The 24,096-nt window shown below is 33.5% G+C and overlaps 1 protein-coding gene across 1 annotated transcript in view; it reads left to right on the top strand.

Annotated features, from left to right (window-relative positions):
* LOC118017833 (catenin alpha-3-like) overlaps positions 1–24,096 on the top strand; it is a 1,833,615-nt gene that overhangs the window by 1,280,646 nt on the left and 528,873 nt on the right. The window lies entirely within an intron of this gene.

The raw sequence follows: 24,096 nt of genomic DNA, 5'->3' as shown, positions 1-24,096 counted from the left end.
TAAGATATAATTATGTGTTGGGGCTATGGGAGGAGTCACTTAAATTGCAAACTCCTTCTTACTATCAGTGGCTATGATCATCTACCTACAGACCCCAATGACTAAGCTGGATGATATTGGTTTATGTCACTTATCTTGCTAACACCAGTATTTTTTTTCCAGATAGTCACCAACCTTCTTAAAGAGCATTTCTCAGTAATTTTTTTTTTAGATACTTCTTAACAAAATCTCTATTTTCCTTTAGTTTTTTTTTTCTAAATTTTAACACATCAGTGAAGGATAGTTTTTCTTGTTTAAGTGAAGAGAGGAGACTGCAGTTAATCTTGTTGTAGTCACTATCACCTGGTTCCATCCATATACTTTTTCTGCTTCCTGATGAGTGCTTTTCTTCAGCCAATTCCATGTTGCATATCTATATCATTCTCTATTTCACACTCTACACATAATCATGTTGCTTCTTAGAAGTTGAGACCTCCCTGTTCTCAGGTGTGTTTTGAGACACTTTTTATGTTTTCTGTTTTTCCTTTTTTTTAATATCCTAAAAGATGTAGACTTCAAGTGTATAAATTAAAAAGGCCATTTTTTTTTCCTGAAACCCAGGCATTCACTTATCCTCTTTAGCTGTCTTCACCTTTCTTCCCTTTTTTTAAAGTAAAATAAAATTATATCTGGGAAGAAAATTTTGAATAGTTGTATTTTGTTTAAATATTTTGATGAGAATATAGCCATATGGTTTGCATTTAGAGGAGGCAAAATAAACTGAAAAGATTTTGTTTTGGTTTTTTAATGGCATTCTATGCTTCCAGGCTTTTCCTTTTCAAGTACAAGACTACAATTTTTTGGGCTGAATTTCTTAAGTTCCATGAACTCAAGTCCCATAATGACTTTTTTTTCCCCCTTAGTTTCCAATGGTAAGTGTAAGGGATTAGCTGATCTTCTGGTAGTGACCACAGAGAAAACTTAGTTCTTGTCAGAGGTGGTTCTCAGTTTCCTCCCTTTTTCATTGGTGGCCAAATATAATATATCTATTATATCTATTATATATATGATTATCTATTATATATAAGATATATATCACAAAAGTCATAGCAAGTTTTCTTGGGTGTTTCCTTTGTGTTGGGTGTTACACTAACTACCTTATCTATATTGTAATATTTAGTTCTCCCAGGAGCCCAAAAAAGCATTTTTATTTTCTGTATCTTAAGTTGAAGAAACCTAGTTTCAAAAATAAAAATTTGCTCAAGGATATACAATAATAAATGAAAGAGAAGCCTTCACAGTCAAACTGTGTAAATTCAGAATTTTCCCTCTTAATTATCAGGCTACACATAAACTCTCTTGAAAAAAAAAATATAGCTAAACTCCAAGTGTTCCTCTGTCTATTGCAGTGTTACTGATGGTGCTCTCTTAAATTTGCTCGGCTGTGGTCCTTCTTTTGCTCTAATCTCATTTGTGCTCCACACTTTGAATGCTGTCCTTCATGAAGGTACTGCTCCATGGGGCTCAGTTTGCTTTTGTGGGCTCCGCATTGGTCTGTGGATGGAGCAATCCCATTCTGCTCTTAGCTGAATCATGCCTTCCTCTTTAATTGCCACATAGCACAAAAGAGACTGGCACACAAGTTTTTGTGTTTAAATGTCATTGATGATTCCAAATGGGTTGTTCTTATACCAAGCCCAATGAAGCGCCTTTAATTTCTTCTTCAGTCAGCTGGAAAAAAGAGATTTGGCTTGCACATAGTTGCTGAAGTTTTTAAGACTTCTGTGTCCATCTTCCTGTGGCCAAATGCTCAGACAAGAACACTGTGTTTCCTTTGAAACAAAAACAAAAGCAAAAACAACCATATACAGCAAAAAAGGAATAGTTTCCTAAGGAAACTATTCCTGTAATCACCTGTTTTAAAGCATCAGCTCACAGCTTTTCTGCTTAAAAGCAATGTAACTATATCATAAAGTGAAACTCCTTTGAAGTTTGGTTTCTTCATCTATACAATTCCGAGAAAAACAGTGGAGGGATGATGTCCTGCTTAAATGAGGCATTTTATTTCAAGCCTCAGTATAATATTCTGCACTTGGTAAACACTTAAGAAATGTTAGCTATTAGTGGTAGTATTAGACATACTGGTAGTAAAAACAAAGATAAATAGACATACTCAATTTATATATAAAAAACAAAATAGTTAATTTTTCAGTCAAATATATGTTTCACTTTTTTTAGATTTGGAAACAATAATCTTGGAAGATCAATGAGTTTGATCTTTGAGTTTTCTATTTATACAATATATGAGGTTATCTGTGTTGGCTTCCCAGCACAAAAGTAAACTAGGAAGTAAGCTCAAGTTCCCAGTCTTAGGCAATAAAAATTGTTGGCAGCTTTCTATTTTGAAGTTCCTTCAAACTATTAACACACATCTCTCCCTTCCCCTCCCCACCCCACATACAAATACTCTCTCTCTCTTTCTCGCTCTCTCACACACACACATACACACACACCACACATTTATGCCTTATCTTAGATGGGTGCCAACATCTCTTTCCATATTTATTTCCTCATTTTTTTTTTCTAACATGAACATACCAATACCTGTGTTGGTGTGGTGGTGTGCAGATTAAACTAAAATGCATACATGGATCACCAGGTATGACTTCTGGCACATAGTGATTATTCAACAAATATTACTTGTTATTTTTAGCCATTGATATCTGAATGCAAGCAACAAGGGAATAAAGTTTTTGCTTTGTTTCTACATCCCTGTTACCTAAAACAGCATATGACTTATAGTAGATTCTCAGTAAATATTTGTTGAATGAATGGATGAATAATGAATTTATTTTTAGTTTTGTCAATAATGTCTGATTTTTGACAACCTAATCAAATTGATGGGAAACTTTTACATTTCTTTTAATTATAAAGCTATATTTTATCATATCTATGCTCTATTACTGCTATATATATTTTAGGATATTGAGCCAGAATTTGTAATTACAGACACACATACTCACATATGCATGGACATACATCTATATACAGATATACAATATCTATATACATATTTATATACACTATACATTTTGTGAATTGCTTTTAAGTTTTTTTTGTCTTCTAATTTTAATGATTATTTATTTATTGTGCATTCTTTGAGAGAAGTCAGTTTTTATCTTTGAATTTGTTAGTAGAATTCAGTTTTTTTTCCATGAAGTAGTATCAGATTAAAGGATTGTGGCATGCTTCTGAAATAATACTTAACTACACTTAGAAAATATTTAATTTTTTCTGCCAACATATGAGAATTATATGATGTCATTGGTGTGATTGTGAAATCGCTGAGCACAGAGCGCAAATTTATATTTCACACTCACATAGCTCCAGTGCTGATTTGTCAATGAGTATTGTAATGAATGCATGAATGAATGAATAAATGAAAAGTACTGGAAGAAATACACAGACACAAAAATACACAACTGATTGGAGGAGCTAGCAACATCAAAGTTGGCAAATAAATAATTCTACTTCTTTTCATAATTCCCAAGAAAAGTACAAACCATATAATTTAAATAAGTAAGTCATAGTTAGGAACATGCTGTTTCATCTTACCAGTCCCACAATTCTGCTTTGAAAATGACCAGACCTGTGAGACAGATAGTTCCAAAAGCTATTGAAATAGAGGGGAAATTGAATTTCTCTAGTTTATTCACTCAAACAAGGAGTAAATAGCTTTGGAAATGAAAACTGTCTCCAAACAGAGATCTAGTTTCCATTTGGGATTGTTTTAAAAATCAGTTCCAGTTTTAGCCTGTCATTTCCAGATTGATATTAGATTTCAGTTCATTGGCTTTACTTAGTCATTTTCATAATATTGGCTGAGTTGAAAGTTTCATTTCTTATGTTTTTATATTTTTAAAAATTCTTATCCTGTGCTGAAGTTTTTCTGTTGATAATCTCTTGATGAGAATGTGCCAAAAGGAGGTTATACTGGCATAAATATTTTCTAGAGCACATCAAAGGCAAACCAGATAGCTAATTCAGCTGAAATATTTTAAAAAGAAACAAATAATATGCAAAAATGATGCAGAGTTAAAATATATCTAAATAACACTATCATAATAAGCATATTTTTTAACTCCACACCTTCATCTTAGCACAATACCTACAATATGATATGGGCTCAATATAGGTGTTGAATTTTATTTAATTAATTCCAATTTGTATGTTTCTGAAAGAAACTATAATTGTTTATAACTAAGAAATGCTTATATAGACATTAAACAAAATCATTTTTTTAAACAAAACCAAATTAAATGGACTAAATTGATTGGAATATTTAATATTGTAAAGATGGAAAATTTCCCAAAATTTATGTATTGATTTAAAGTATGTCTAATTAATATTCTAATATAGATATTCTTTGATTATGGAAAATGAACAGATTCTAAAATTCATATGAAAGCATCGAATCAATAATAACCTAGAAACTCTTGAATTAGAACAAGAAATTGGATGAAGTTCCCCTACCAGAAAGCATGAACTTTAGTATTTAGTATTTAGCAGCATAAATACTGGAACAAGGATTGATATCGATACAGAATTAGACGTGGATATAGCTGGTGAAATAGAATAGAGAACCCAAATATAGACCCAAGTATATAGAGACACTTAGTAGGTAACAGAGGTGATTCTAAAGAGATGCTGGGAAAGAATAGAGTTTATAATAAATGATTCAGAAATACAAAAAATATAATTAGGTATATTTCAAGAACTGTATAAAAATCAATTCCACATGATGTAAAGATCTAAATAAGGAAAATGAATGAATGAATAAATGAATAATTAAAATAAGGAAAGGGATAAAATAGGTAAATATCATTATGACCTTGGAGTTGGAAAAAATTTCAATTAAACCAGATGTAGGAATTATTATAAAGTGGAGAAATGATTAAATCAATTACATTAAAATGGAGAAATTCTTTTTATCAAGGATACAGGGAAAGTAAAATGACAGGTCACATTGTGGAAGTTGCTAATGATACAATTAACAAAAAATTGGCTATACAGAGTATATAACGAATGCCTACAGATTGATACTCTTCCCCCCAACCAAAAAAAAAAATTAGAGAAGCAAAAAGAAAATTGACTTGAAGAAATCTATGTTAGATAAACCTTTGAAAATATGCTTAATCTTATCATCAAAGAACTGCAGATGAACACCATAATCATATACCAATATACACTCAGCAGATTGGTCACAAGAATTCAAACATTACTTCTTTTCATGAAGGATGTGCAGTAACTGGAATTATCACACATTTTATGGTAAAACTGTCTGGCAAATCTAAGTTGAAGATTCATATACCTTAAAATCTGTGATTCCAAAGCAAGATAATTATTTAAAATATCTTGCCATATACAGTAGAGTATTCAAGACTGTTGGCTGCAGCAATTTTCATAATAGTTGAACAAATCAAAATGACCCAAATATCTATCAATAATAGAATGGGTAAATAACTTGTATACTCACACAGTGTAATATAATTAGGCAACAAAGGCAGTGAATTATTGATGTCCAAAATACTATGGGTGAATCTCATAAAAATAATAGTAGGACAAAGAAACACACCACAAAGAAGATAGGTAGTCTATTTCCATTTATTTCCATTTCCATTATTTCCATCCATAAAATTCAAAAGCAAGTAAAGATAGTATTATTAAGAGATGTCTACATAGTTGGTAAAACTTAAAGGAGAAAAAAGAAAATAGATATCAGATAATAGTTATTACAAAAGTAAAGATATAATGGTTAACCTTAGAGAAAAGAAGGGAGATGTGGTTGGAAAGGGGCACACAGAGGAATCTTGGGATCTTTGCAATATTATATTACTTAACCTGGGGTGGGATTGGGTATTTGCTTTGCAAGTGGTTTTTTATATATCATGCTTTTCTGTATTTATGATCTATTTCACAGTAAAGATTTTTAAAACTTATGGTTGGCTTCAGATGCATAAAATCACACATTTTTATTACTCTTGCATTTAAAATGAAATCAAGAATTAAATTATATTACTTTTAAGAAGATTGAATCAATAAATTAGTGCTTCCTAAGCCAAGTTATCTGTAAATTAAATTGGAAGATATACTGAAATTTGGTGCAAATGTAACTTAAAATAGTTCTTCATTTTCTTCTAATTTATTTTCAAATATCATTTATAGATTTATAGACTTCTTTAGGTAAGACTGGAAATATATATAGGACTTTCATATATACTTTTATATTTGATCCTGAATCCTATGATATATATATAGGATTTTCATATATATGTTCATATTTGATCCTGAAGATATGTAAAGCAAGTAAAAGCATTGTGTCTGTTTTATAGGTGAGAAAACCAAAGCTTGATTTGCCATGGCTATAATATAATTGTATTGAAGTTATATTTTGATAACAATAAGATTTTATGTAAAAGCAACAAATGTGAGCTAAATATTTAATCTTTGTTGTATTTATTATACTTCTACCTATTCATATAATACAGTAGAAACAAATGCACATTGCTTGAAAAACTTAATGTATATAGATTCCAGCAGACAATGGACATATGGAAACATATTATTTACTATTGACTTCTATTATTATTCACCACAGAGTCTCTAATTTTAATAGCCTAAAAATAAAAAGTCATTAAATGTTTAAAGAAACATGCATTTTAGAGCTATATACTAAGATCAATTATGAAAATAAAATCAATCTTTCCTTTCTGGCATGAGCAAAGAAAACTTAATTTCTGAGAGACTTACTTCTGATTATATATTTCTTCCAGGATGTTCAAGACAAAATCATTTTCAAGAAGTTCATAGTAAATTTTTTTTTTAAAGGCTATTATAAAAAAATCTGCATGGAGCACTGGGTTTTATATGAAAACAATGAATCATGGATCACTACATCAAAAACTAATGATGTATTATATGGTGACTAACATAACACAATAAAATAAAATAAAATCTAATATTTTCTTCAGGTTACCCTCGGCCATTTCTTCAAATTTTCAAATTACTATACTCTTAGATAATGCTGTAAAACCTTTGATTCTGTTACTCCCAGTTCTCCATTGGTCTTACCATTGTTTACCTCTGGCCTCAGGAGATGTGGTACTGCTTTTCTCTCCACCACTTTCAGTCCTAGATACAAAATGTTCTCCAATTTCCAACATAAGAGAGAAAATAGAATGTTTCTGTTTTTCCACATCTAGGGAGTGCCTCAATTACTCTCTTCTTGTCTCATGTTATACTCCTATTCAGTTGATAATTGACAATGAAACTCCAGTCCTATGTGTAACTGTAGAGTCTGGTTCAGTAATTCTGAGGACAATCCTAAAATAGCTAGTGACTTTGGCAAAGACTGGACTCTTTATTTATTTTTAAATAATATCACATGTGAGAGTTCAGTAGCTCACTCGAGATGGAGCTATATCCAACTTTGTCTTTTTCTTTTCTTTTTTTTTTTTTATAAAGATTTTATTTATTCATTTGACAGAGAGACAGTGAGAGCAGGAACACAAGCAGGGGGAGTGGGAGAGGGAGAAGCAGGCTTCCCGCGGAGCAGGGAGCCCGATGCAGGGCTCGATCCCAGGAGCCTGGGATCATGACCCAAGCCAAAGGCAGATGCTTAACGACTGAGCCACCCAGGCGCCCCTAGCTTCATCCTTTTCTTCATGTTTCTTCATCATGGTTCAAAATACAATTGGGTACAGTCTCATCTATGCAACCTTGTTATTTTTACATTGTAATATGACAAAATTGATTCTTTTTCTGGTCAGGAAAAAATATATATAAACTAGGAAGGTTGGTAAGAAATAATCACTTTAGGATAATTATAAGGGATTGCACACTAAAACAAGAATAGATCCTTATTTAGATATCTGCCTCCAGAAGTTGTTGCACATACACATACCCTATGCCAGACACTGTCAAAATTTTGTGGTTCTTCTGATTACTTTATAAAGAATCTCTTCACCAATAACAATGACTAGCAAATTGCAAACATTCAATAAGTATTTGTTGAGTAAATGGATATGACATTGATGGAACCTTGATCCAAGAATGGCTAAGATAAATGTTTCTTACTCAGTTCTGCTTTAGGTCTATCTCTTTTATCACATTTCCTGTCATTTACTAATCTGGCATGTCCAATGTAGACCTTGGTCCTACTTTAAAATGAGCAACTACTAATACCATAGCATTAACTTATATTCCTTATGCTGTAAATTGTAGGCTTTAAATTGGTGATTAATATGGTATATGAATTGTATCTCAATAAAATTGTTTAAAAAAAAGAAAAATAAGGGCCATCTGGGTGGCTCTGTTGGTTAAGCATATGACTCATGATCTCAGCTCAGGTTTTGATCTCAGGGTGTTGAGTTCAAGCCCTGGTTTGGGCTCTACACTGGGTGTGGAGCCTGCTTAAAACCATACAAGATAAAAATAAAAGAAAAAGAGCAACTAAAAAAAAAATAGCCAATTTGCCTAGAATTTTCAGTCTCTGTACCTACAATTGTTTCAAGGGCAGCAATGTCATTAACAATATTCCTGTTAAGGGGCACCTGTGTGGCTCAGTGGGTTAGGCATCTGCCTTCGGCTCAGGTTATGATTCCAGGGTCCTGGGATTGAGCCCCACATAGGGCTCCTTGCTCAGCAGGGAGGCTGCTTCTCCCTCTCCCTCTGCTGCTTCTCTCTCTCTGTCAAATAAATAAATTGAAAAAACAAACAAAAAAACTAATATTCCTGTTGATATAGCTACTTGTTTTTGTTTTCTTTTCCTGTTTTAACACTAACTTTAGCAATTTTTAAGAAATTGTTTCAATCTGTAAATATTTGTCCAAACTGCTTTTCTGCTTGTTATTTGTTTTTGTTTTTTGTTTTGTTTTGTTTTGTTTATTTGTTTTTCTTAAGATTTTATTTATTTATTTACTTGACAGAGAGAGACAGTGGGAGAGGGAACAAAAGCAGGGCAAATGGCAAAGGGAGAGGCAGTCTTCCCACTGAGCAGGGAGCCTGATGTGGGGCTTGATCCCAGGACCCTGAGCCAAAGGCAGACGCTTAACGACTGAGCCACCCAGGTGCCCTGTTTTGTTTACTTTAGTTAAAAGGAATTTATGTATCTCTTCTAAGGAAAAAATTAGCTTAGGGTCTAAGGATAGGTACCTGTAATTCAGAAGTTTTGTAACATAAGGTTGAGTCCTTTATCCCTCAAACATCACATCAAATGTCAACAGCTGTTCAGATAATGCCTAGTTGTGATATTTCTACTTAATTATATCATACTCCCTTATGTGCACATTGTAAGATATATTTTAAAAATACCTTACAAATCAACTGTGTTGGCAACTATGACCTTTCACTGGAAACCTGGAATTCACTGTTGAAAAATATTTTAAATCAGAATGGAAAAAAGAGGCAAGTTGTTAAGCATAAAGAACTTAATTACAGGGGTGCCTGGCCGGCTCAGTAGGTTAAGCATCTGCCTTCGGCTCAGGTCATGATCCCAGGGTCCTGGGATTGAGCCCTGCATCAGGCTCCTTGCTCAGTGGGAAGCCTGCTTCTCCCTCTCCTTCTACTGCTTCCCCTGCTTGTGCTCTCTCGCTCTCTCTGTCAAATAAACAAATAAAATCTAAAAAAAAAAAAAAACTTAATTACAAAAGTCAAATTAGCAAATAGGAATATTTTTATTTTATCTAATTTTATTTTATATTTATTTATTTAATTTATTTATTTTATAAAACATGCATTTTTATTTGATCTTGCCACATGATTGCTTTATCTTCCATGCCCATGGTCTTGGATTTATCCATATACAGTAAGTAAAATGGAAAAAAAAACAAACAAACAAACTTTAAAATGTTTATTATCTCTATAAAGTTGCCGTTAAGTTTGGAAATATCATAGGGAATTTACCATAATTGAGCATATGTTGTAATTTACCCTAAAGAGCATTCTTTTTTTTTTATTATGTTCAATTAGCCAACATATAGTACATCACTAGTTTTTGATGTAGTGTTCAATGATTCTTTAGTTGTATATAACACCCAGTGCTCATCACCACACATGCCCTCCTTATGTTTTTAGAGAGTGTGTGCTTATGCATGTGTGAGCGGGGGGTGGGGGGGTGGGTGTTGCAGAAGGAGAGAGAGAGAGAGAATCTTAAGCAGGCTCCACGTCCAGCACAGAACCCAACGTGGGGCTTGATCTCACAACCCTGAGATCATAACCTGAGCTGAAATCAAGAGTTGGAAGCCCAACTGACTGAGCCACCCAGGTGCCCTTTTCCTTACTTTATTATATATCATCTTAAAGTTTTAATGAAATTGATGCTTATAGTGATAAAGACGTTTAGTGGTTGACAATCATTGGTATAGTCCCTCTTGATGAAAAATAATCACAAATATTAGTTTTGAATTATTTTGTATTTTTCTTGTAATACATCTACTTAAAGATGGGAAGTAGTAGTTTAGAGAAGTATTTGTTTATTCAATGTAAAAGAGTTTAAGACCAGTATTATTAGGAAGTCCTAAAATAAGATTTTGATGATCTCTGTCTTGTTTTAAAGGATAACTTAATTTACACTTAACAGAAAAAGGATTGAAAAAAGCATACCCTCATTTGTGATATCTGTGCATGCAATGACAGTTTTGAACAAAAAACATATTTAGAATTATTTATGTATAAATCTCTCCCCAGAATTTTAAATGGACTTCAACTATGGAATCTATTGGAAATATGTTTTTCAAAGCTTATTGGGCATTAGAACCACCCACTTGGGTAAGGGACGCATGAGCTTATTGAAAAACACTGATTGCTGAGACCTATTCCCAGAGTTTCTGATTGAATAAATCTGGGCTGGGGCCTGAGAATTTGAATTTCTAACAGGTTCCTGGGTGATGCTAATGTTTCTGATCTAGGGACCACACTTTGAGAACTACTGCTTTATGGTTAAGATAGCTTGGAGTAACTTATTCACAGCCTTGGGCAACCACTCTAAAATATGCTCAAATTGTGAACTCCCCTCTCAACCACTGGCCATATATTTAAGAATTTTCTTTTTGTGGGGCACCTGGGTGACTCAGTTGGTAAAGCATCTGACTCTTGATTTCAGCTAAGGTAATGATCTCGGGGTTGTGAGATCAGGCTATGCACTCAGCGGGAAGTCAGCTTGAGATTCTCTCCCTCTCCCCCTGTCCTTCCCTCCCCACCCTGCCCTCTGTCTCACTCTAAAAATAAATAAATCTTTAAAAAAAATTATTTTTGTTTTCTTGATGCACTATAAAAAATAGAGGTCTTTTTACTGCTTCAAAATGGGATAAAATGACAGAAACAAGACATTTGGTAAAAGTAACATGAAAATCATGATGTCATTTTCTATGGTGGATCTAAAGATTCTACTCACCTTAGAGGGAATTTACGATAGAGTTTCATAAATATAACATAGTTTTTACTGTGTTCTGGACATGTTATTATGATCAAATCAAAGTGCATAGGTAATGGTAAACTTAAATTATGTTATTTAGTTAAAATGAGTTCCAATTGCCCTCATCTTGTGATAAATTGATTTGGAACAAAATTAAGCCACTATCCTGCATGTGAGTTTTACCAAAGAAATAATTGTGTATACTTGAGTCCATTCATCTAGAAATATGTAATTCTTAGGCTTTCAGTATAATTAGCATGTAGTTCTCATTCGTCTTGATCTTCTCATGCTTTAGAAAAGAGAGTAAAAGGTGTCATATGTGCAACGTCTATACTTATTTTTTTAAATAGAGAGTTGAACGTTGGAGATAGAAATGTGGTCCAAATAGTAGAATGCAAATTATCACAGTTGGAAAGAGTAGAACATAAAGACCTGTGTATCTTCCTAAATACTGTTACAATATGGTGCTAACATAACAACAACAACAACAATAACAACAGTCTCTAGAAACATTATAAAGTACACTAAGTTTCTGATAAACTGCCTAACTCTGATAAATAAGTATATAATTCACACAGACTGTCATTCTTCTGCACCAAACTGGGGAAGGTATATAACAATGACAGTTCCAGGTTTTTTTTTTATTATTATTTTTCTTATTATGTTATGTTAATCACCATACATTACATCATTAGTTTTTGATGTAGTGTTCCATGATTCATTGTTTGCATATAACACCCAGTGCTCCATTCAGTATGTGCCCTCTTTAATACCCATCACCAGGCTAACCCATCCCCCCAACCTCCTCCCCTCTAGAACCCTCAGTTTGTGGCTCAGAGTCCATAGTCTCTTGTGGTTCGTCTCCCCCTCTGGTTTCCCCCCTTCATTTTTTCCCTTCCTGCTATCTTCTTTTTCTTTTTTTTAAATTTTTAACATATAATGTATTATTGTTCCAGAGGTACAGGTCTGTGATTCAACAGTCTTACACAATTCCAGTTTTTAATATTTAGGGGAATTTGGACCAACACAGATGCAATAAAGATTCAATAGGATATGACACTTTACAAAGTACTAATTTTATCCAAATTTTTAGATGTGCTTTTGACAAAAATATGAAATAATAAGTTAATCGGTTTGAGGCATAATTTCACAACTCAAGTCAATTTAGAGATTAATGTAGATATTGCTCACTGTTCACCAAAACCCAATATCCCTCCAGTCATAGAAATGGAATTTTGTTCAAGTACATGCCAATTCAGCCATATTACTTCTCATAGCCCTGTTTGAATCTAGGTGTTGCTGTGTGTCTAAGTTCTTACCCATGGAATGTAATCAGAAGAATGGGTGCCAGGACACCTGGATGGCTCAGTAGGTTAAGAGTCTGCCTTCAGTTCAGGTCATGATCCCAGTGTCCTGGGATGGAGTCCCTTGTCAGGCTCCTTGCTCAGCAGGGAGCCTGCTTCTCCCTCTGAGCCCCTGCTTGTGCTCTCTCTCTCTGATGAATAAATAAATAAAATCTTAAAAAAAAAAAGAAGATGACGGATAGGTGCCACTTACTGACCTAGTCCTTAAGACTGAGGCCCTGTCTCTTCCATATTCTCTTTCTTTCCACCAGTTGAAGTCCAAGAGAACACAACCCTGCTAATGCAGATCACACTTATGCCTAGGGTTGCAGTTACAACATAGAAGAATGTACATGGGTCCTTCAATGAACAATGTAGAGTAGATCTGCCTGCCAACCTAGAGCACTCACCTTGGACTGTTGTAAAAGGGAATAATAAATTTCTATTTTTTCGCCGCTTAGTTATTATTGGATTTCTAATTTTTACAGACACCTACCTTTGAACCCAAGTTATACACTATGGTTTAGTTTAATCCTTTCATTGTAGAGATCAGGAAAAGGAGACTTAAAGAGATTGTTATAAGAAATCATGACAAAACCTGGTAGAGCTTAAACTTGAATTGAGAATCTATCTGGGCAAACCAGCACACTAAATGTATACTAATGATGACTTTATGACTAAGTGACCATGGAATAGAAAGCCAGGCAGGCACCAAATGATCACCCAATGATCTGGGAATAATTGCATCTCATCCCTGTCTATAGGACCACGGCAGATAAGTGTAAAGTAAGTGAAATTAAATCTTCAGAGTTACTCATGGAATAAATTCATGGAATATGTTTGAATTCATATAGATGAGTAATGAAATCAATAAAACTATTCTGGTATCTATAAGATAACTGTAATAAAATATGAAATTAGAGAGAGGCAAAGCAAGAAGACTCAACTATAGAAAGCAAACTGATGGTCACTAGAGAGGAGCAGGGGATGGATGAAATAGGTAATGGGGGTTAAGGAGTACATTTGCTGTGATGAGCACTGGGTGTTGTATGGAAGTGTTGAATCACTATATTGTTCACCTGAAACTAGTTACATTGTATGTTAACTAACTGGAATTTAAATAAAAACTTTTTTTAAAAAAGTAGTGATTTATTTAGAGAAAGAGCTAAATATTAGGAGAAACAAGGAATACCTTTTTGGATTGTTTGATAACCTGATCAATGACAAAGAACATGACCTATGAAGATACTAGAAAAAATATTTCTTGCTAATTTGACACAAAACACTAAAATCAATGAAATAGCATAAAGCAAAATATGCAACTCTAATGAGACATTTTTGTTTAAACTAGTTAGAAAATGATTAATTCTAAGAGTACTTAAGATTAGTCATTGCAGAAGAAAACTTTAAATGTTCTGATCTGACAGCTCATTCATGAAGAAATTTGCTAGAGGTTTTACATATTACCAGTTATAAGATAGGAAACTGAAATATATTTTCTAAAGTATATAATACAGGGACACCTGGGTGGTTCAGTTAGTTAAGCATCTGCCTTCGGCTCAGGTCCTGATCTCAGGGTCTTGGGATGGAGGCCTGCCTCAGGCTCTCTGCTCAGCGGGGAGCCTGCTCTCCCTCTCACTCTCTGTCTGTGCTTTCTCTCTCTCTAAAATAAATAAATAAAATCTTTTTAAAAAGTATATAATACAGTAATAAATAATAAAATCAATAAATGTTTCCTTATTTAATAAATTCTAATGATGATAAACGATAAATAATAAAAATAAACAATAATAAAAACAAATTCTAACCAACAGTGTTGGAGAAAAGACTCACTTATATTTTAATTCTTCCAATCAAAAACATTGAGAAATCATTGTTGAAAGAAGTGTCAAGAATAAAACAGTCACAAACATAATAAAAATATATTATAGAAATCTGTGTGGAAGTTGTATTCTTTTTTTGGTGTTGTGATATTTGTGGCTGTCAGCTTCTAATATTTGTAGTTTGTTGTTTTAGTTTTCCTCATTCTAAATAAGCATTCATATTATATCTAAATTTCTATTTATAATTTTATACTCTTCCTAAAGTTTCCACAAGATTATATATAATCTCTAGCCCTACACAACCTAGATTGGCCCCTCATCCTGCCATATAAGGAGCCTTCTGACTGCTGCTTAATGAGAAACAATTTAATAAGAATGTTTTTTTGGGTTGGAGGACCAAAGGTTAGCATTTCTGCCTCCCAGTTATAGTATAGTGCCTGGTACACAGCAGAAACTAAGGTAACATTAGATTTGTCACTACATTGTGTTAACTTGATTATGCCATACCACTCCAATGGAAGAAACATCAGAAAGCAGCTTCTCCATTCCTACTTCTTAAATATGCCTTATTTTATATTTTATTTTATTTAATTTTATTTATTTTATTTTATTATGTAATCTTAATCACCATACATTACATCATTAGTTTTTGATGTAGTGTTCCATGATTCATTGTTTTCATTTAACACCCAGTGCTCCATGCAGTATGTGCCTTCCTTAATACCCATCACCGGGCTAACCCATCCCTCCACCCCCCTCCCCTCTAAAACCCTCAGTTTGTTTCTCAGAGTCCATAGTCTCTCATGGTTCATCTCTCTCTCTGATTCCCCCCCCTTCATTTTTCCCTTCCTTCTCCTAATGTCCTCCATTCTATTCCTTATGTTCCACAATAAGTGAAACCGTATGATAATTGACTTTCTCTGCTAGACTTATTTCACTTAGCATAATCTCCTCCAGTCCCATCCATGTTGATATAAAAGTCGGGTATTCATCCTTTCTGATGGCTGAGTAATATTCCCTTGTATATATGGACCACATCTTCTTTATCCATTCATCTGTTGAAGGACATCTCAGCTCTTTCCACAGTTTGGTTACTGCGGACATTGCTGCTATGAACATTGGGGTGCATATGGCCCTTCTTTTCACTACATCTGTGTCTTTGGGGTAAATACCCAGTAGTGCAATTGCTGGGTCATAGGGTAGCTCTATTTTTAATTTTTTGAGGCACCCCCACACTCTTTTCCAAAGTGGCTGTACTAACTTGCATTCCCACCAACAGTGTAAGAGGGTCCCCTTTCTCCAGAACCTCTCCAACATTTGTTGTTTCTTGCCTTGTCCATTTTTGCCATTCTAACTGGTGTAAGGTGGTATCTCAATGTGGTTTTGATTTGAATTTCCCTGATGGCTAATGATGATGAACATTTTTTCATCTGTCTGTTAGCCATTTATATGTCTTCTTTGGAGAAGTGTCTGTTCATGTCTTCGCCCATTTTTTGACTTGATTATTTGTTTTTTGGGTGTTGAGTTTGAGAAGTTCTTTATAGATCTTGGAAATCAATGCTTTGTTTGTAGTGTCATTTGCAAATATCTTCTCCCATTCTGTGGGTTGCCTCTTTGTTTTGTTGACTGTTTCCTTTGCTGTGCAGAAGTTTTTATCTTGGTGAAGTCCCAAAAGTTCATTTTCACTTTCATTTCACTTGCCTTTGGAGATGTATCTTGAAAGAAGTTGCTGTGGCCGATGTCAAAGAGGTTACAGCTTATGTTTTCCCCTAGGATTTTGATAGATTCCTGTCTCACATTGAGGTCTTTCATCCATTTTGAGTTTATCTTTGTGTGTGGTGTTAGAGAATGGTCAAGTTTCATTCTTCTGTATATAGTTGTTCAATTTCCCCAGCACCATTTATTGAAGAGACTGTCTTTTTTCCGTGGGATATTTTTTCCTGCTTTGTCGAAGATTATTTGACCATAGAGTTGAGGGTCCATATCTGGGCTCTGTATTCTGTTCCATTGGTCTATATGTCTGTTTTTATGCCAATACCATGCTGTCTTGGTGATCACTGCTTTGTAATATAGCTTGAAATACATTAATGTTAACATATCTTCATGTTAACCATGGCTAGCATCATGTCAATTTTCTCTTTGTCATTCTATTCAATAAATTAGCAATTGAATTTTTAAATGTATGCACATTGCTAGGAGATATTATACAACTTCTATGTTAAATGAAAAAGAAAAGTTTATATTATAGACTGAAATGTGTTCACCCCAAATTTATACATTGAAGCTCTAAGTACTAATCTTAAGTACTCTTAGAATTAATCATTTTCTAACTAGTTAGACTATTTAGTGTGACTATTTAGAGATAGGGCCTTTAGTGAAGTAATCAAGGTTAAATGAGGTCATAAGAGTGAGGTCCTAATCTAGTAGAATTTGCATTTTTATAAGAAGAGGAGGGGACACCAGGGATGCACATGGGAAGGCCCTGTGAAGACAATGAGAAAGTAGTTATCTGCAAGCCTAAGGGAAAGGCCTTCGGAGAAACCAAACCTGCCAGCACCTTGATCTTGGGCTCTTAACCTCCAGAATTGTGAGCAAATAGATCTATGTTGTTTAGAGCACCCTCAACAACATAAATTTAGGTACTTTGTTATCTAAAATTTTGTACCAGATATTTGTGGTATTTTGTTATGGCAGTCGTAAGAGACTAATAGAGTACATTACATAAATATGTGTTTCGTTGTTATTATGGTGTTATTGTATAAGAAAGAACATAAGCTTTGTGGTCTGATAGACTGGATTTGTAGGAAACATGTTTTATCATCTATTACTGACACAACTGCATAACTGTGGTCACTTTCAATTAAATCTAGAGCTCAAAGCCTGTGTTTTCTGGTTTGTTAAATGGAAGTGTTATCTACCTGACATACTTATAGAGATTAGATGTCTTGATATTTATCTACTACAGAACTTGGCATTTAATAAGTTGTATGTGTTGGTTCCTTTTTGCTACTTCTGACTCAGAAAATATTGTCTGTATGTCCACTCATTAAAAAACAGTGCATATATGTAACATTGTAATAATAGATTTCATCACTAGAATCCCTCTTTTGTTGGGGGACAAGTTTAACATGTCATTGGTGAAAAGAATCTCCATGATACACCATTTTATTTTGTACATTTTTAAAACTGTTTTGAAGCAGAGAATAGGAGTTGGGGAATAGTGCAAAAAAACATAGATTGAAGGTTGGAAGTGGTGAATGACATTGTAGGTAGGAGACCAAATTCATAAAGCTTTGTAAGCTTTGTTTTGAAGGGCTGGAGAGCAGGACAAGGTTGGGAGTAGTGGGATTTCTAGATATTTGGAGGATAGAACTAGGTGAAGAGTAGAAAAATACTCAAAGTCAGATATGCAGATCAAGTTGAACATCATCCATTTAATTTACATGCCTAGTGGAGGTGCTAAGATTTTAAGTACAAATTTAAGAAAAGAATGCAAGAGAAGGAATGTTTTAAATATTTCATATGTTATATCATGACCACACAACTGTGTTTCACAAAGAAAGGATTCTTCCAATGACAAAGAGGAAGATGGCGTGGTGTATAGGGGAGAGTATATTGCTTGGACTCAAGGTGTGCGTGGAGCTCCAAAAGCAAGAGTCCACTAACAGTTGCTGCAAATGACTGGGAGGTTCTTACCTAAATACTGAATGAAATGTAGAACTGGTTACATTTGTGTGCTCTGCCAGTGCTTACATTTTCCTAGTGGTGACGATTGCTATTTAGAGTGTGTCTTAGAATCTAAGATGTAGAATCAAGTCAGTGAAGGCATGTGGCAGCACTTTGTAAACTGTAATACACCATGCAAATGATACTTTGCTATTTTTATGTAGAGCTGGAGAAAGCAAACATGTTATCTTGACATCTTCTTAGTGTATGTCACTAGTTTCGGTGTCCATAATAATTTAAAGCAGAACAATATACAAGTTATTATTTGACCCATGAACTGTACAAGTCTTCCTTCAAAGCTCTTGTGAAACTCTAAGGTTTATATATGTAAGCTGGATCTCAAATCTGATGTACCTTCCCATTTTTTAACCTACCTTTTATAGCTAATACGTTTTCTTAAATTAGAAGAGGTTAAGAAGTATTGCTGAAAGTTTACGGGGAGTGAGAAACTAGTTTGGCTATGAAAACTTTGGCTTTAGCAGTGATTGCATTCTCTACCCACCTAATCTATCATTCATTAAATCATTATCTCCTCCACAGTTGCAATAAGGCTTTGTGTTGTATTCATGAATATTGATAAAGGTTTCTAAATGTATTAGCCTGAGGTCTTTCACACTCAAAGTGATTTTCAGGTTTTGTAATAACTGATAACCAATAACTTCTAGTACAAGGACTCAATAGTTTCCATCCTTCTTAGAGTGTTTGAGATTATCCTGCCATTTTTATGAGCCAGTGCTTCATCAGGATTCTAAAAGTAAGGTATTGATTCTTTATTGTACTAATTAGAAAGGTTAAAAAAAAAAGCCCTTTGAGATTCAGTGTGACCTTTTCCTTCGTATATATTAAGAAACCGATATTCTAAATTGTGTGTTTCTTTCGCTGAGGCAAGAGAAGTTTTTTCCACTAGTTGAAGTAATTTAGAAAAAAAGAGAAAGAAGCATGTGCCTGTTTTCTTGATATTTTCTTTGAGAAAAGTTGTGGGATTTTTTTTAATGGATAAACTTAGTAAATAGATCAGTTATTTTGATAAGTAAAATCATGTTTTGTGGATTTGCTAAAAAAAAAAAAAAGCTATTCATAAACTTTTTGTTCTTACACCTTTCCCCATCTCAGCAAAAGGTAACTCTTTTCCAGTGCTTCTGCCAAAAACTGGCAGTTATCCTGGACTTTTCTCTTTTTTTTTTTTTTTTTTCATTCTCCATATCTAATTCATCAGCAAAGCCTGAAAATATACTGAAAGTATATCAAATATATCTGGAATCCTTCCAGCTTTTACTACCACCAGTGTCTAACAGCATCATTGCATTAGCCTGCAAAGCACAGTATAGATATTAGAATGTTATTACTTGTCTTCATCCTTACCCTCCCCCCTCTACTAGTTCATTTTCAATTATGGATGCAGAGTTATTCTATTAAACTCCAGGTCAGATAGTATCATTCCACTGTTCAAATCTTATACCACCTTTCAAATTGTCCAGAATAAAAGCCAAAGGCCCTGCCTGGTCTGTTTTCCAAGTTCTTTTGCTTCTCTATCTCATATTCTCCAAACTGTTCCCTTTTCTTCTTCCACATTGACCTCCTTGCCTTTTTTTTTTTTTTTTGAAAATACAGCAATCTTCTGTTTCAGCACTTTTTGGCACGATTCCCCAGCCTCTGATGCTTCTCTTCCAGAGCTCTTCATAGCTCCTTCCTTCTTGTCCTTCTGGTCTCTACTCATATGTCACCAACTCAGAGAATCGATTATTGGCTACTCTAATGTTAAGATCTCTGTTCTACTCAATTCTTCCTAAACCCTGTTTATGTTTTGTTTTTATCCTCTATACTTATCACCATGTAGTATGCTATATTTATTTATTTGCTATTGGATATATGTCCAAATGCCCAGTGAAGGCAGAAAAGATTGTTGACTTTCAATTGTTTTTCTTTTTTCTTAATGCCTAAAAGTGCACCTGGCACAAAGAAAGTGTCAAAAGTAATGCTTGAATAAATGAAGAATTGAAGTAATTACAAGGGAAACCGAATCTAGTTGCTTAATGAGGATAGATATTTTCAATTTCAAATCAATGTAGAAGAATAAAAAAGGAAATATTGACTACTGAATATCTATATGATACCTCACACCACACATAAAAATCAATTACAGATGAATTCTAGACTTAAAAAATAATTTTTCAATAAGATAATGTAAGGAACAATCTTCATGACCATATGTTGGACATAGATCTCTTAAACAGAATACAAAAATAATAATAGTAAGAAAAGAAATAATTTAACTTTATTTAAATTAAAAGCTGTTATATTAAAGGAGTGAAATTATGAAACTTTAGTTCAATAAGAATTAAGTGGTATTAAGTGAAGGCAAATATTTGCAGTACATATATATGACAAAGGACTTATGTTTAGATTTCATAAAAATTTCTACAAATTACTTTTTTTTAAAGTAGAAAAAAGCATTAAAATAAATGAGCCAAAGACTTGAACAGGCATTTTACAAAAAGAGATATCCTAATGGCCAATAATTCCATTAAATGTGCTTATCCTTAGTTATCATAGTGTAATTCCTCTACAAACTCACCAGAAAGGGAAAAGAAAAAAGAAAAGAGAAGAGAAGGTAAGGGAAGGGGAGGGAAGGGCTACCCTGACAATTCTAAGTGTTGTTGAGGACAAAGATTAATCATCAGAACTCTTCTCAACAGTTGGTTGTGATAAAATTGGTACAACCCCTTTAGAATATTTTTGGTATCATTTACTCAAAATGAACATACCCATACACATGAAGCACAGTTACCTTTCCTAGGTACACATTGGGGTCACTCTGTAGGCACAGGATGGACCCCCATGCACCAAAAATTCACTCTGGATGTCAAGACTTGTGACGCCGCACACACACACCAAAAGGATGTAAAGAGATTTGTTACTTACATAATGAAGCTTTCTGGGCAGGGAGGGCGTAGTCCCAATCAGGTCCAAAAATATCTTGAGAAAGGGGAGGGATAACTAGCTTGGAGATTCAATGGTGGTTAGGAGTTTGGAGTTAGAATGAGGGTTTCCTCTCATGGGCTTAGATTTGCACTATTTGAACTTACCACCAACACTAAAGCGAGCACCTAGGCTCTATTATCAACTTGCCAAGATGTGAAGGCAGAAGAGTAAGAGGAAGTAGCAGGGTTGAACATGGTCAGAAGCATAAAAAACTGGAGTCAGACTTTTTATTCTAGTATATACCCCCCAAATATATACAATGTAAATGTGCTTCATAAGGTAAGCACATGAGTGTTTGTTGCAGTATTATTTGTTATAATCTGAAGCAGTAAATGCCTCAATTATTTATTAGCTATAAAATGGTTAAATATCATAATATATCTATACCAGGAAATACTATGCAAGAATGAAAATAATCAAATTACTGATACTTGCAGTAAAATGGGGCAGTAAAAAACACAACACAGTGTTGTGTGAAAGACGAGCAACACAAAGAAAGCGTAGTTAGATTACTTTTATATAAAGTTCAAACACAGTCAAAATTGGTTGGTATTGATGGAAATTAGACTAGTGGTTAGCCTTGGGAGGCATAGTAATAGCTGAAAGGGGACGTAAGTGGGATCTGAGATGGGGTAATATATTGTTCTTGCTCTGGATGGTGGTTAAACAGATATATTTGCTTTGTAAAACATATTAAATACACATTTTTGATTTGTTCACTTTTTAATATATGCGTTAATCTTGAATAAAATGCCTTAAAAGGGGAACAGATTGACGCCTATATGTTTTCATTATCTATGTATGTATGTATCTATCAACATATAAAATAATCATGCAAGTGAGAAAAGAGATATAACTTGTGTAGTCTTTATGTAAAGAGATCTTATATTAAAAAAGTATGCATGTTGTGACATAGAGTGCTTAAAATACAGCATGAAGTCGGGCCAAATATATTCTAAGATACTTACACAATTTATTCTTATTACAATATAACTCGTGTGGTCTTTATGTAAAGAGATCTTATATTAAAAAAGTATGCATTTTGTGGCATAGAATGCTTTAAATACAGCACAAAGGCCAAATATATTCCAAGATAATTACTTACACAATTTATTCTTACTACTTTAAATTTTAAACTAAGGAAATCAGTTTTATAAATAAAATACTGGGTGATGATTGAAATTATGATTAAATTATATATATTTGAAATATTTCATTTTTTCTGTAGCTAAATAGGTAATTATAACATCATATTCTATCCGTCTGCTGTAGCATTTGTCAATCTTTTGACTTTTTCAGGAAAAATGAAGGAATAGTTTATACAGTGGGAGGCAAATGTCAGATCTCTTTTCTGCCACTGTCTTATAAATTTTTATTTCTGTTAAGTTATATGAATGAATAACACATAAAACATATTAAATGAGATATTGTTTAAATTTGTTTGACTTTAAGCAGCTGAGGTAACATTAAGTAAGTTACTGCCATACTGTATTTTTGTGTCTTGAAAGATTCACTGCAGATTTCCTAAAATAGCTTACTAACCTACTACCAGGTAGAAACTTGCACACTGGGAGAATTAGGCTATTTTATATAAATTTTTTTTAAAAAATTTATAATGCCTCTGAAAGAGTAGAGTTTTGAGTGAGCACATCTGGATTATATCATATTATAATCAATCCTGAGGCTATATCCCAATTGTGCTGTTGTGAAGAGGATTTTAAAATCTATTTTTTTAAAAGAAAATTTTATATATAAATATGATTTTTAAAATATATTTACATTGCCAAGATATGCCATTCAAAAAAAAAAAAAAACTCTAAACAAAATCAGTCACAGCCCCTATACATGGTTTTAATCCTTGTTTTCTTATTCATATGTCTACTGGTATAGTAGATTGTTACCTCCCTGATTTCCCTCCCCCCTTGCCATATGGTCTGTTATGTTATATGATAATACAACATGTTCCAGAGTCTACAGGGGAGATGTCTTTACTGTACAAAATACTGTCCAAATTTCAACAAACGTGGGCATGATGACTCTTCCTGTGTAAATCACATTTTGATCTACTAAAAAAAAAAAAGTAAATTCATATCATTTTGTTCTGTTCACTAGGATAAAAGCACTGTTTCTTCTGCCAAGGTATTCAGGCAAATTCAAGCTTCTATAATGTCTGTATAGGCTGGCATCTTATTCTGTCTTCAGCTTTCTCATGTGACTGAGTGATTAGTTAAAAGCCCACAGAAGATGCTTTTGAAATACTAAACAATCTGCTCTTCTGCACATAATGGACTAAATAACAAATTCTTATTATACTTTTATATATGTCAGTGTGAAATTGAGCAAGAAACAAAAGTCTAATGTCTAAAAGATTTGGAATATATTCAAAATGAGTGTACAAGCTTTTCCAGCAATCAGTATATATTTTAAGGGTTTTTTGTTTGTTTGTTTGATTTAGGTAGAAAGCAACACTGAGTATAATCAGTATTAACAATAATTTAGGAAAGTGTTTTACTCATCAGCCAGGAATGAATAAATATCCAAACAACAGTAAGAACCAGAATTAGAAATGACTCTGACCATGTCTTAAATCAGGGCATTCTCAGAACACACATAGTAGAACAGAAATTTATGTCACTATGTAAATATATGTTATAATTAAATTATTGAAAATATTTTTAATATATCCACCCAAAAGTTTTAAACACAAGTGAGAAACATTCAGCAGTGAAATAAAGAGATGTATTTCACTTTTTGGTAATGGAACTTATTG

This window comes from Mirounga leonina, unplaced genomic scaffold (genome assembly GCF_011800145.1).
Source record: "Mirounga leonina isolate KUSES-001 unplaced genomic scaffold, KU_Mleo_1.0 Mir_106, whole genome shotgun sequence".
NCBI lineage: Eukaryota > Metazoa > Chordata > Mammalia > Carnivora > Phocidae > Mirounga > Mirounga leonina.
This window is presented reverse-complemented; position numbering and strand designations above follow the sequence as displayed.